This window comes from Humulus lupulus, chromosome X (genome assembly GCF_963169125.1).
Source record: "Humulus lupulus chromosome X, drHumLupu1.1, whole genome shotgun sequence".
Taxonomy (NCBI): Eukaryota; Viridiplantae; Streptophyta; class Magnoliopsida; order Rosales; family Cannabaceae; genus Humulus; species Humulus lupulus.
The window spans coordinates 8,654,845-8,667,122 of NC_084802.1; the positions used below are offsets into that span (position 1 = coordinate 8,654,845).

At 38.5% G+C, this 12,278-nt stretch overlaps 1 non-coding gene across 1 annotated transcript; it reads right to left on the reverse strand.

The window, feature by feature from the left end:
- Positions 1-11,421: 11,421 nt before the first annotated feature.
- Positions 11,422-11,525, reverse strand: LOC133807952 (small nucleolar RNA R71). Its single transcript, XR_009879832.1, has one exon. It is a non-coding gene; the product is annotated as a small nucleolar RNA R71 (small nucleolar RNA).
- Positions 11,526-12,278: the final 753 nt, after the last annotated feature.

The window sequence follows — 12,278 nt, forward strand, 5'->3', positions numbered from 1 at the left end:
ATTATATCACTGGAATTGATATTATGACTAATTAATAATAATATAAATATTTATATTTATATTATTATCATTATATTGATTATTACAACTTTATGTTAAAAATATGATTTCTTTTATAAAATGACTATTTGAATATATACATCCATATACGTATTGCTATTGAAGTATTTTGTTATTAATATCGAAATAAGTTTAATTATAGACGATAATTATTACTTTTGTTGGGATTATTATTATTATTATTATCATAAGGGTACATTATCTTATGAGCAAGGTTTAAAGCATGGTTTTATATGAAGAGTTATTTGCATTACGTTGATAATAATTTATTATTATCATTTATATAGTTTCTGGTATTATTAATATACACTATCAATAGTGTATATTTATGATTTTGATAGAATTTAATAAATGATGTGCCTTGAATAGGATTTGTATGGATTTGATTGATTGACTCTTGGTGAGGAATTTTAAAATAAGCTAAGGACCTAAGGTAAGTAAATCTCACCTTTTGTGCTTAAGTGTAAGATGCATGACTACATTGATTGTGTACATCTGATGAGTTAAGTATGGTATGATGATGATGCATATGATAAGTATGTGAAGAATGGTTATATGAACACCATAAGGGTGTTGTGTGATATGTAATTGATGAATTCTGTGATATGTGAAAGATGTCTTATTTGGTTAAGAATGATATGAATTATGTGCAAGTATGTGTTCTTATGTTGATGGATATGTGGATTACTCTATGTTCATGATTTGTTATATGTCATGATATATGAAGCGTTTAAGTTTTTAGGCTGGAAACCTTAGACCTGAGCCATAGCTCTACGTTAAGGTATAACAACGCCACCAACCCAAAGCTTCATGTATTATGACTAAAGATGTTTTGAGTTATATGAGATGTGATACAATGCCTTGATTGAATACCATCAACATGAGTCATGAACACGAACATTGGCATTTCAGCATCAGCATGTATGCATGGCATGTACAGTTATGTGATACATTATTATGTGATATAAGACCATGCATATGAATATAAGAAAAGTTATGAAATGTCTTGAAAAGTATTATGTAAAGTTAAACATTTTAATGACACAAGGCTTAAGCAAAGTGATAATAAGATGTTTAAAAAGGGTGCCACTGTTTTGATGAAGCAATCAAGTAAGTTCAGTAAAGAAGACGGAAGTCTATAAGACTTATAGTGGCTGCCCACTAGTGTGGGCTAGGTCAGAGTTGACCATTCAGATATGTTTGCCATGTTTCCGTCTTTCTCCTCCATATGTGTAATAAGTATGGCAGCTATGGCAACGATGAAATGAGTGTTATGATGAGCCTAGCTGAGATGATGGCTAGCCGGAGGAGAACCCATGGGATTCTATATGATATGTGTAACAAGCCCTGCAGGCATTGGCTGAATCGAACAGTGTGCACAAGTGATATTGGGCCCATAAAAATGTGAAACTAAAAGAAAGAGCATAAAAGTAAAGTTTGAAAGTGCATGAGCAATAAATGAAATTCATAAGTATATAAGTCAGCATATTAGTATATGTGCACTACAAACTCACGACATTCATGTGTATGTGTATGCATGAGATTTGCTTACTGAGCGTTAGCTCATTATGTTATTTTCCAACATTTTTCCAGGTGTGGCTTTAGCTGTTGAGCAACTTGTGGAGCACGGACTCAGTAGCAATGCAATAATGGTTTAGAGTTTTCATATGGCTGCCTTAAATTTAAAGTATTCATACGTGTAATAATTTCTACTAATAAGTTTATATAAAAGTTTTAAATTTTTCTGTATTTCTTCGTATCATTTTATTTAATTCTTTTGGTCAAGTGCCTTACATACTCGTAAACCCTAGAATTACGAGTATGTGGCAGACGTACCCTACCTTAGGGTCGTTACAGTCTTGGCTTCAACCGCTGCTCGCATAAAGCGCTCGACATACTCCTTCAAGGGCTCTCCCTCCTTCTGCCATATCTCGACCAGCTGTTTGGCCTCTATGGGGTGTACGCGACCCACATAGAATTGTCCGTAAAATTCCTTCACGAACATCTCCCAGGATACTATACTAGCAGGAGGGAACTTAAAGAACCACTCCTGGGCAGTGTCAGATAGTGTCGCGGGGAAGATCCTGCAGCGGGCATCTTCTGACACTTTTTGTATATCCATTTGTATCTCAAATTTGTTGATGTGAGATACTGGGTCTCTGATAAGTGAATTTTAGATTCACTTATTAGTGTCATTTTATATCCAATTTGTAGGTGTTTAGGGTGTTTTTGTTTGGTTTTATGCTTGTGTTTTGTTTGTGTAGGGTTCAAGGAAAAGTGGCGAGAAATTGGTACAAAACGGGAGTGAAACGAAGAAAAATGCAAAATTCGTGAATTAGGGCCGCAGCCCCATATTCAGGGGCTGCATCGCTATTTCTGGGCTGAATTAGGGCTGCAGCGCCATCCTTAAGGGCTGCAGCGCCTGACTGAAACAGAGGCTCGTTTTTGGCACAGTTGAAGCGCAGCAGCGCCTGTTTATGGGGCTGCAGCGCTGGGAGCCGTACGGAAATCGTAAATTGAGATTTTTGAAGGGCAAAAGAGGGTTTTTTGCAAGGAATATATAAGGAAAAGTTTAATTAGGGTCTAAGCACGGTTTTTGGAAGAGATTAAACAGAGATTAGAGGCTCGGAGAAGAAGAGGAGGCTAGACATCATCAAGATCATCACCATTACATCTAGTTTATTTCTTCTTCCTTTCATTCTAGTTTTTTAATTATGAACAAATACATTGTTATTATGTTTATGTTTATAATGGAGAACTAAACTCTTTTTGTGCTAGAGTATTAGATGAATTTATTTTGATTATTGAATTGTGGTTTCTATTATTATTTCTATGAAATTCTTCTCGTTTGTTCATATCTTCTTGAGTTACTTTTATCATATTAATGTTTGGCCATCATTATTGTGAATTGAAATCTAGGGTTTATGCTTGAGAAAGATAAACATAGATTGGACATAAGAAGATTTGACATAGAGTGATTGTGAGATTCAGAGATTCCTTGAACTCTATGAATTTGGTTTAGAATAGCTATTGCTTAATGACGTCTTGATTATTTAATAGCGAATAGAGATATCATATTGATTAATTGAGATTAATTGCATATATGCTTGAGAAAGATAAATGCATTATATTATAATTCTAGAAATTACAAATGAGGAGAATTGATTAGAATAATAAAGAAACTATGTTCATAATTGAATAGTGAAATCATTACTCTAGTACATTTATCTTCTATTTAATCACTTTTCAAGAGCATAAGATTTGGTTATTTTGTTATTTCATATTCTTTAGTTAACTGTTAATTTATTTATTGGCTTTTCTAATTAAAATTATAGACTTAACAGTAGTAGTAATTAGTGAATTTAATATTTAATCCCTGTGGGTTCGACATCTTTTAATTTAAAACTATATTGCAATACACCGTACGCTTGCGGTAGAAAAATCTGAATCAAGTTTTTGGCGCCGTTGCCGGGGATTAAAATTAATTTTACTAATATTGAAACTTTAAGTCTTGATTTTAAATTAGATTTTTATTTATTTTGTTACTAACGTTATAGATTGTTCTTGTGTTCTCAGTATATGCGAAGGACTAGGAGTTCTACACCTGTTGAGCCTCTGAATCCTGAAATTGAGCACACACTCCGTCAGTTGAGAACTAAGAAAAGGACTGAAGAGCTTAATATGGACAACAACGGGGTGTGATGAGGACACCAAGACCCAAGTATCAAGTCAAGTTCCAGTTGGTCCAGTGACGAGGGCACGAGCCAAGAGATTCAAGGAAGAACTTAACAGCCTAGTCCACAAAGTCCTAAAACAAGAGGAGACCGTGGTCAACATTGAAGGAGAACAAAGACTTGTCTTACTCATCAAAGTTGACTGAGTTTAGGAGCTTAATGAGTCTTTTTATTTTAGTCACGTTTTTTAGTCTTTGTTTATTTTGTGATAAGTCAAACATTTGACTTGTGTGAGTCCAATAGTCCTTTTGTCTTTATTTTTCGGTTTTCATGAGGAAGACAAAAGCTTGTCTTTAATTTCGGTTTTCATTAGGAAGACAAAGGGGCTGTCCTTAATTTTTCGGTTTCATTAGGAAGACCAAGGGTCTTCTTTTCATGTAATTTTCGTCCTTATAAGGGCTGCCAAAACATTTGGAAAAATCAGATTATGTTGAATGAAATTGTGAGTTTATTTCTTCTTGAGTTCTTGAAGAAACTTTTGAACTTATCAAGGAGATTCCTTGTGGCGTTCATCCTAACTTATCAAACGGATTCCATCCCCGTTTGTGGCGTCTTCCTCATACCAAGGTTCGTGCTTGGCTAAGCATTGGGTCGCGGTTCCATTCCAATCTCGTGTGTTCTTGGTGGCTGTTCCATATTTGGTGTCGGGTTTCGTCACACTTGTTGGCGTGGTTCGTATCAGTTGGTATCAGAGCTTAGGATCATTCGGTTTGGCCTATCCTTTTTATTCTTTCATTTGTGTTTCTATTCTATTCGTATTTCAATTTTAGGGTTTCTGAAATCAAAAAAAAAAAAATCTATCTATTCGTGTTCTTGATTTTCTTAGACTTTGTTCTTGTTTTCCTTCTAAAAATCCGAAACCATTTTAGTTAATCTCTTTATTCCAGATTGTTTCTTTGTTCAAATCGTGATCTTATTTCCTTGTTTACATTAGTTCTTTGTGAAATCCCTTGAAATCCGAAACTAATCAACTGAAATTGTTATTGAGTTTGGGAAAATCCTTGTTTCCTTTGTGAAAATCTGAGATTGTTATTGAGTCAATTGTCTACTTTGTGATAGTGCCACGGATTGATTGGTCCTTTTCTATTTTGGGTTGTTATTTTTGGGAATATTTGTTCTCTGTTATTGGGAGTGTACCACCGATTGTTATAGTGCCACTGATTGAAATTTTGTTTCCTTTTATTTGGGAGAAATTCGAAATTGTTATAGTGGTGCAAGTCTATTTAGGTTTTCTGTAATTGGGATTGTTTTTGGTATTCTGTTTTGGGTGAATCACCGATTGTTTTTTATGTTATTGGGGAAGTGTTCTTGAATCACAGATTGTATTGGGAGTATTGGTTTTCACAGATTGGTTTGTTCTTGAATCTGTGTTAGTAACTCACATTGTTTGATTTCGGGTTGGCTCTTTGGTATTCATTTTTTTTTCTCTCCTTTTCAGAAATTTGTATCGGGTTTCTCAAATTTGAGAGGTTAAAAAATAAAAAAAAGGGAAAGAAAAGAAAGAAGAAGAAAAATTCAAAGGGATCCGAACCTAAAAAAAAAAAAAAAAAAAAAAAAAAAAAAAGAGTCTGGAAACCTCTCTTAAAAAATTTTGTTCTATTCTTGTTCCCCATGGTCTAGAGGCCTTTTTACCAAAACCCCACACAAGCGTTCCAAAAATCACCATTTTTCGCCACTTTTTCATCGGTTTTCGTTTGATTTGTTTGGTTGGATTTGCTGCTTGAATACTCCATATCACCGTTTCATTAGTTTTCAAAGAGCTTAAAGAAGGAAATAGAGTGGAAAAAGGCAGAGGTGTGAGCTTATTTGAGGGTAAAAGCCATCATTGAGTGCAAACACGAGTGTACTTGAGTGACCATTTTCTTTGAGTGAAACACGTGAGGGAGTGCAGTGAGGTCCTTTCTATAATTGTCTAACCTTATTGTTTTGCAGATTCTCCATCATGTCACAAAATACAGAAAGAAATGCAGACAATGACGCTCCACCACCTACAGTTCCAAATCTACAAATTGAAGCTTTAATGGGGGAGATGAGGAGGATGTTGAGGGAGGAGTGTGAGCAAATACATGAGCGGTTGGATAGGGTAGAAGAGGGGGCACAACGGAGACCAAGGAGAGGTAGGGTACACCAAAGGGAGGATGAGAATGAGGGGGATTTAGAAGGGGTAGTTTCTGATGATGAGTTTGATAGGATGTCGGCGGGTAACCATAGGAGGTATGGTGGGAATAGAGAAGATAGGAACCAGGTAGATAATTATTTGGGGAATATCAAAATGAGAATCCCAGCATTTCAGGGGAAGAGTGATCCTGAAGCATACCTTGAGTGGGAGAAGAAAATGGAGCTAGTTTTTGATTGTCACAACTACTCCGACATGAAGAAGGTAAAACTTGCTGCCATTGAGTTTACTGATTATGCTATTGTTTGGTGGGATCAGTTGTGCATCAACAGGAGGCGGAGTGGAGATCGTCCTATTGACACATGGGAGGCCATGAAGAGGGTGATGAGGCGACGGTTTGTACCACCTCATTATTATCGAGATCTCTACCTTAAGTTGCAGGGTCTTCGTCAGGGCTACAGAAGTGTTGATGAGTATTACAAGGAGATGGAGATGGCTATGATTAGAGCCAATGTTGAAGAGGATCGGGAGGCAACCATGGCAAGGTTTTTGAATGGGTTGAACCGAGAGATTGCTGACCCAATCGAGCTACACCATTATGTGGAATTGGAGGATTTGGTTCATATGGCAATCAAAGTTGAGAGGCAGCTCAAGAAGGGTAGTTCAAGTTCGAGGTCAAGACCGAGCCCACACAATCCCAGTACAACACCTTGGAGGTCGAACTATCCAAAGAAAGAAGACCAACCCACTTCATCATCTACACCAAAACCAGCCACCACAGCCACACCACCTCAAGGTAAAACAACTCCTACTAAGTCTCATTCTAGTGAGATAAGGTGTTTCAAATGTCAGGGGCGAGGACACATAGCTAGCCAGTGTCCAAACAAGAGAGTCATGGTGATTCGAGAAAGTGGAGAGATAGATTCTGAAGATGAAGATGATCTTGCTGACATGCCACCATTGGAAGATGCTTCTGACAATGAGTATGGACCAGAATCTGGTGAGATGCTTGCACTAGTCACAAGGCGAGTCCTGAATTTGCAAGCAAAAGAAAAGGAAGAAGAGGTGCAGCGAGAGAACATCTTTCACACTCGTTGTCATGTGAGAGACAAGGTATGTAGTGTCATTATTGATGGAGGTAGTTGTACTAATGTTGCTAGTGCTTCCATGGTTGCCAAGCTGGGGCTTACAACGCTTAGGCATCCTTGTCCATACAAATTGCAATGGCTGAATGATAGTGGTGAAGTGAGGGTTACAAAACAGGTGCTAGTCTCATTTCGAATTGGCAAGTATGAAGATGAGGTGTTGTGTGATGTGGTTCCCATGCAAGTTGGACACCTCCTTCTAGGAAGGCCTTGGCAATTTGATCGGCGGGTGCAGCATGACGGCTTCACCAACAAGTATTCATTCACATTCCGTCAATGAACAATCACTCTAGCGCCTTTGACACCAAAGCAAGTGTATGAAGATCAAGTGAGGTTGCAAAAATTGAGTGACAAAAAGAAAATGAGTGAGCAAAAAGAGAGTGAAAATATGAATGAGAGTGAGGAAAAAGAGAGACAAAGAGAGAAAAGTGTGGAATCAAGTGAGAGAAAACAAAATAATTTTTATGCAAAAAAAAGTGAGGTTAAGAGAGCTTTGTGTACAAAACAGCCCATGATTTTACTCATGTATAAGGAGGCTCTTTTAAATACTAACCAACTTGATTCTTCGCTGCCAAGTGTTGTTGTGTCTATTTTGCAGGAATTTGAGGATGTGTTTCCTGAGAAAGTACCACATGGATTGCCACCTGTTCGAGGAATAGAACATCAAATTGATTTTGTTCCAGGTGCTTCCATCCCAAACCGACCAGCCTACAGAAGTAATCCTGATGAAACAAAGGAATTGCAAAGGCAAATTGAAGAATTGATGGAGAAAGGGCATGTGAGAGAAAGCATGAGCCCTTGTGCTGTTCCAGTGATTCTAGTTCCCAAGAAGGATGGAACATGGAGGATGTGTGTTGATTGTCGAGCCATCAACAATATAACGGTAAAATATCGACATCCCATTCCTCGTTTAGATGACATGTTAGATGAATTGCATGGTTCTTGTGTGTTTTCCAAAATTGATCTTAAAAGTGGGTATCATCAGATACGTATGAAAGAAGGGGATGAGTGGAAAACTGCTTTTAAAACTAAACATGGATTGTATGAGTGGTTAGTCATGCCTTTTGGACTAACTAATGCACCTAGCACTTTCATGCGCTTAATGAATCATGTATTGCATGCTTTCATTGGAAAATTTGTGGTTGTGTATTTTGATGATATTCTTATTTATAGTAAGAATTTGCATGACCATGTTTTGCATTTGCATTCTGTTTTGGATGTTCTTAGGAAACAGAGTTTATATGCTAACCTCAGTAAGTGTACTTTCTGCACCGATAAGCTTGTTTTCCTAGGCTTTGTTGTAAGTGCTACAGGTATTCAGGTGGATGAAGAAAAGATCAAAGCCATCCAAGAGTGGCCGACCCCTACAACTATAGGTAATGTTAGAAGTTTTCATGGACTTGCTAGCTTCTACAGGAGGTTTGTGAAAAATTTTAGCACCATCGCCGCACCACTTACAGAAGTTATCAAAAAGAATGTGATATTTAAATGGGGTGAAGCTCAAGAGGAGGCATTTCAGCTACTGAAATACAAGCTTACTCATGCTCCTTTACTTGCTTTGCCTAACTTTTCTAACACTTTTGAAGTTGAATGTGATGCTTCTGGAATAGGTATTGGCGCTGTTCTTATGCAGGATGGGAGACCGCTTGCATACTTTAGCGAAAAGCTAAGTGGGGCTGCCCTCAATTACCCCACCTATGACAAAGAATTGTATGCACTAGTGCGTGCTTTAGAAACATGGCAGCACTATTTGTGGCCAAAGGAGTTTGTGATTCGCACAGATCATGAATCCTTGAAACATTTGAAAGGCCAACACAAGCTCAACAAGAGACATGCAAGATGGGTTGAGTTCATTGAGACATTTCCTTATGTCATTCGCTATAAACAAGGTAAGGAGAATGTGGTTGCTGATGCCCTTTCTCGCAGGTATGCCCTAATCTCTACTCTTGATGCTAAATTTCTTGGGTTTGAACACATAAAGGAGTTGTATTCTGCTGACCATGATTTTGGGGAAACTTATGCTGTTTGTGAAAAGTCTGCTGACGGAAAATTTTATAGGCATGAGGGTTTCTTGTTTAGGGAGCATAGGTTGTGTGTACCTAATTGTTCTGTGAGAGATTTGCTAGTTAGAGAGTCCCACGGGGGAGGGTTGATGGGACATTTTGGAGTTGCTAAGACCCTAGCTATGTTGCAAGAGCACTTCTTTTGGCCCCACATGAAACGAGATGTTGAGCGAATTTGTGGTAGGTGTGTCACTTGTAGGCGAGCTAAATCAAGAGTTCAGCCAAATGGCCTTTACACACCCCTACCTATCCCTAGTTCACCATGGGTTGACATTTCAATGGATTTTGTGTTGGGTTTACCTAGAAGTAAGCGTGGGAGGGATTCAATCTTTGTGGTTGTAGACAGATTTTCTAAGATGGCTCATTTTATTCCTTGTCATAAAACTGATGATGCCTCTAACGTTGCAGATTTGTTCTTTAGGGAGATTGTGAGATTACATGGTATGCCTAGAACAATTGTATCAGATAGGGATGCCAAGTTCTTAAGCTATTTTTGGAAAACATTGTGGGGAAAACTTGGGACAAAACTATTATTTTCTACTACTTGTCACCCTCAAACCGATGGTCAAACAGAAGTAGTTAATAGGACCCTATCCACCTTGTTGAGGGCTATCATAAGTAAAAATATTAAGACTTGGGAAGATTGTTTGCCACATGTTGAGTTTGCTTATAATCGTTCAATGCATTCTGCTACTAAATTTTCACCATTTGAAATTGTTTATGGTTTTAATCCTCTAACTCCTTTGGATTTATCACCTTTACCTGTTTCTGAGCATTTGAATTTAGATGGCGAGAAGAAGGCAGAATTTGTGAAGAAAATCCATGAGAGGGCGCGACTCAACATAGAGAGAAGGACTGAACAATACATTAAGCAAGCTAACAAGGGTCGTCATAAGCAGGTTTTTGAGCCCGGTGATTGGGTATGGTTACACATGAGGAAAGAGCGATTCCCAACACAAAGGCGTTCAAAATTGCTACCTCGAGGAGATGGTCCATTTCAAGTACTTGAAAGGATCAATGACAATGCCTACAGACTCGATTTACCAGGTGAGTATAATGTTAGTGCAACTTTTAATGTTTCTGATTTGAGTCCTTTTGATGCAGGTGACGATTTGAGGTCAAATCCTTCTAAAGAGGGGGGGAATGATGAGGACACCAAGACCCAAGTATCAAGTCAAGTTCCAGTTGGTCCAGTGACGAGGGCACGAGCCAAGAGATTCAAGGAAGAACTTAACAGCCTAGTCCACAAAGTCCTAAAACAAGAGGAGACCGTGGTCAACATTGAAGGAGAACAAAGACTTGTCTTACTCATCAAAGTTGACTGAGTTTAGGAGCTTAATGAGTCTTTTTATTTTAGTCACGTTTTTTAGTCTTTGTTTATTTTGTGATAAGTCAAACATTTGACTTGTGTGAGTCCAATAGTCCTTTTGTCTTTATTTTTCGGTTTTCATGAGGAAGACAAAAGCTTGTCTTTAATTTCGGTTTTCATTAGGAAGACAAAGGGGCTGTCCTTAATTTTTCGGTTTCATTAGGAAGACCAAGGGTCTTCTTTTCATGTAATTTTCGTCCTTATAAGGGCTGCCAAAACATTTGGAAAAATCAGATTATGTTGAATGAAATTGTGAGTTTATTTCTTCTTGAGTTCTTGAAGAAACTTTTGAACTTATCAAGGAGATTCCTTGTGGCGTTCATCCTGACTTATCAAACGGATTCCATCCCCGTTTGTGGCGTCTTCCTCATACCAAGGTTCGTGCTTGGCTAAGCATTGGGTCGCGGTTCCATTCCAATCTCGTGTGTTCTTGGTGGCTGTTCCATATTTGGTGTCGGGTTTCGTCACACTTGTTGGCGTGGTTCGTATCAGGGTGAACAACAACGATGGCAATGGCAATAATAACAATCAACCAGCAGCTGCTGGGGCTCCTCTTAATCCAGCGCAGCGGGCAGTGCGTGATTTTTGCATGCCTATTGTGAATGAGAATCTCACTGGAATAGCAAATCCAGCCATTGCTGCCAACAACTTCGAACTGAAACCTGCACTAATCAACATGGTGCAACAAAATCAGTTTGGGGGTCTAGCTACTGAAGACCCCAACATTCACTTGGCCATATTTCTGGAGGTATGTGCCACAGTGAAGATGAATGGCGTTACTGATGACGCCATCAGATTGCGTCTCTTCCCTTTCTCCTTGAGGGAAAGAGCCAGGAGTTGGTTGCAATCTTTGCAGCCTGGAACAATTACGACATGGGATGAGATGGCAAGAAAGTTTCTGATTAAGTTTTTCCCTCCTTCCAAGTCAGCCCAGTTACGCAGCGATATTGGACAATTTCGACAGTTAGATCAAGAACCATTCTATGAGGCTTGGGAGAGGTTTAAGGAATTATTACGACGTTGCCCACAACATGGTTATCAAAATTGGATGCAAGTTCAGATTTTTTTATCAAGGGTTGAACGCCCCAACACGAACAATAGTTGATGCTGCTGCAGGGGTGCTCTATTAGCCAAGACAGCGGATGAAGCCTTCACTTTGATGGAGGAAATGGCCACCAACAGTTATCAGTGGCCTAATGAGAGGTCAGGACCAAGGAAAGTTGCTGGGTTGTATGAAGTTGATCAAATGATAGCCTTGAATGCCCAAATTTCTGCTCTACAAACCCAAATGGTTGCTCTATCAGCGCAAAATAATCCAACGGTTATGGAGAGTGTAGCAGCGGCTGCTGCAATGCAGGGGCAAGAAATGAGTCCAGAACAAGCCCAATTTATGGCAAACCGCTCCTTCCCCAATAATTACAGAAGCAACAACATGCCTAATTATTATCATCCAGGATTGCGAAACCATGAGAATTTCTCTTATGCCAATAATAAAAATGTGCTGCAACCACCTCCGGGATTCAATTCTCAACCGCAACAAGAGAAAAAGCAGTCGTTGGAAGACATTTTGGGCACTTTTATTTTGGAGTCTAACAAGAGGTTCGGAAAGAATGAAGCAAGACTCGACAATATAGAAACCCATATGACTAACATGGGTGCTTCAATGAAGAAAATTGAGACTCAAGTGGGGCAATTAGCTAATGCGGTGAATTCGAATCAGAAGGGAAGTTTTCCTAGTGACACTGTGGTAAATCCAAAGGAATCATGCCAAGCAGTTTCTTTGAGAAGTGG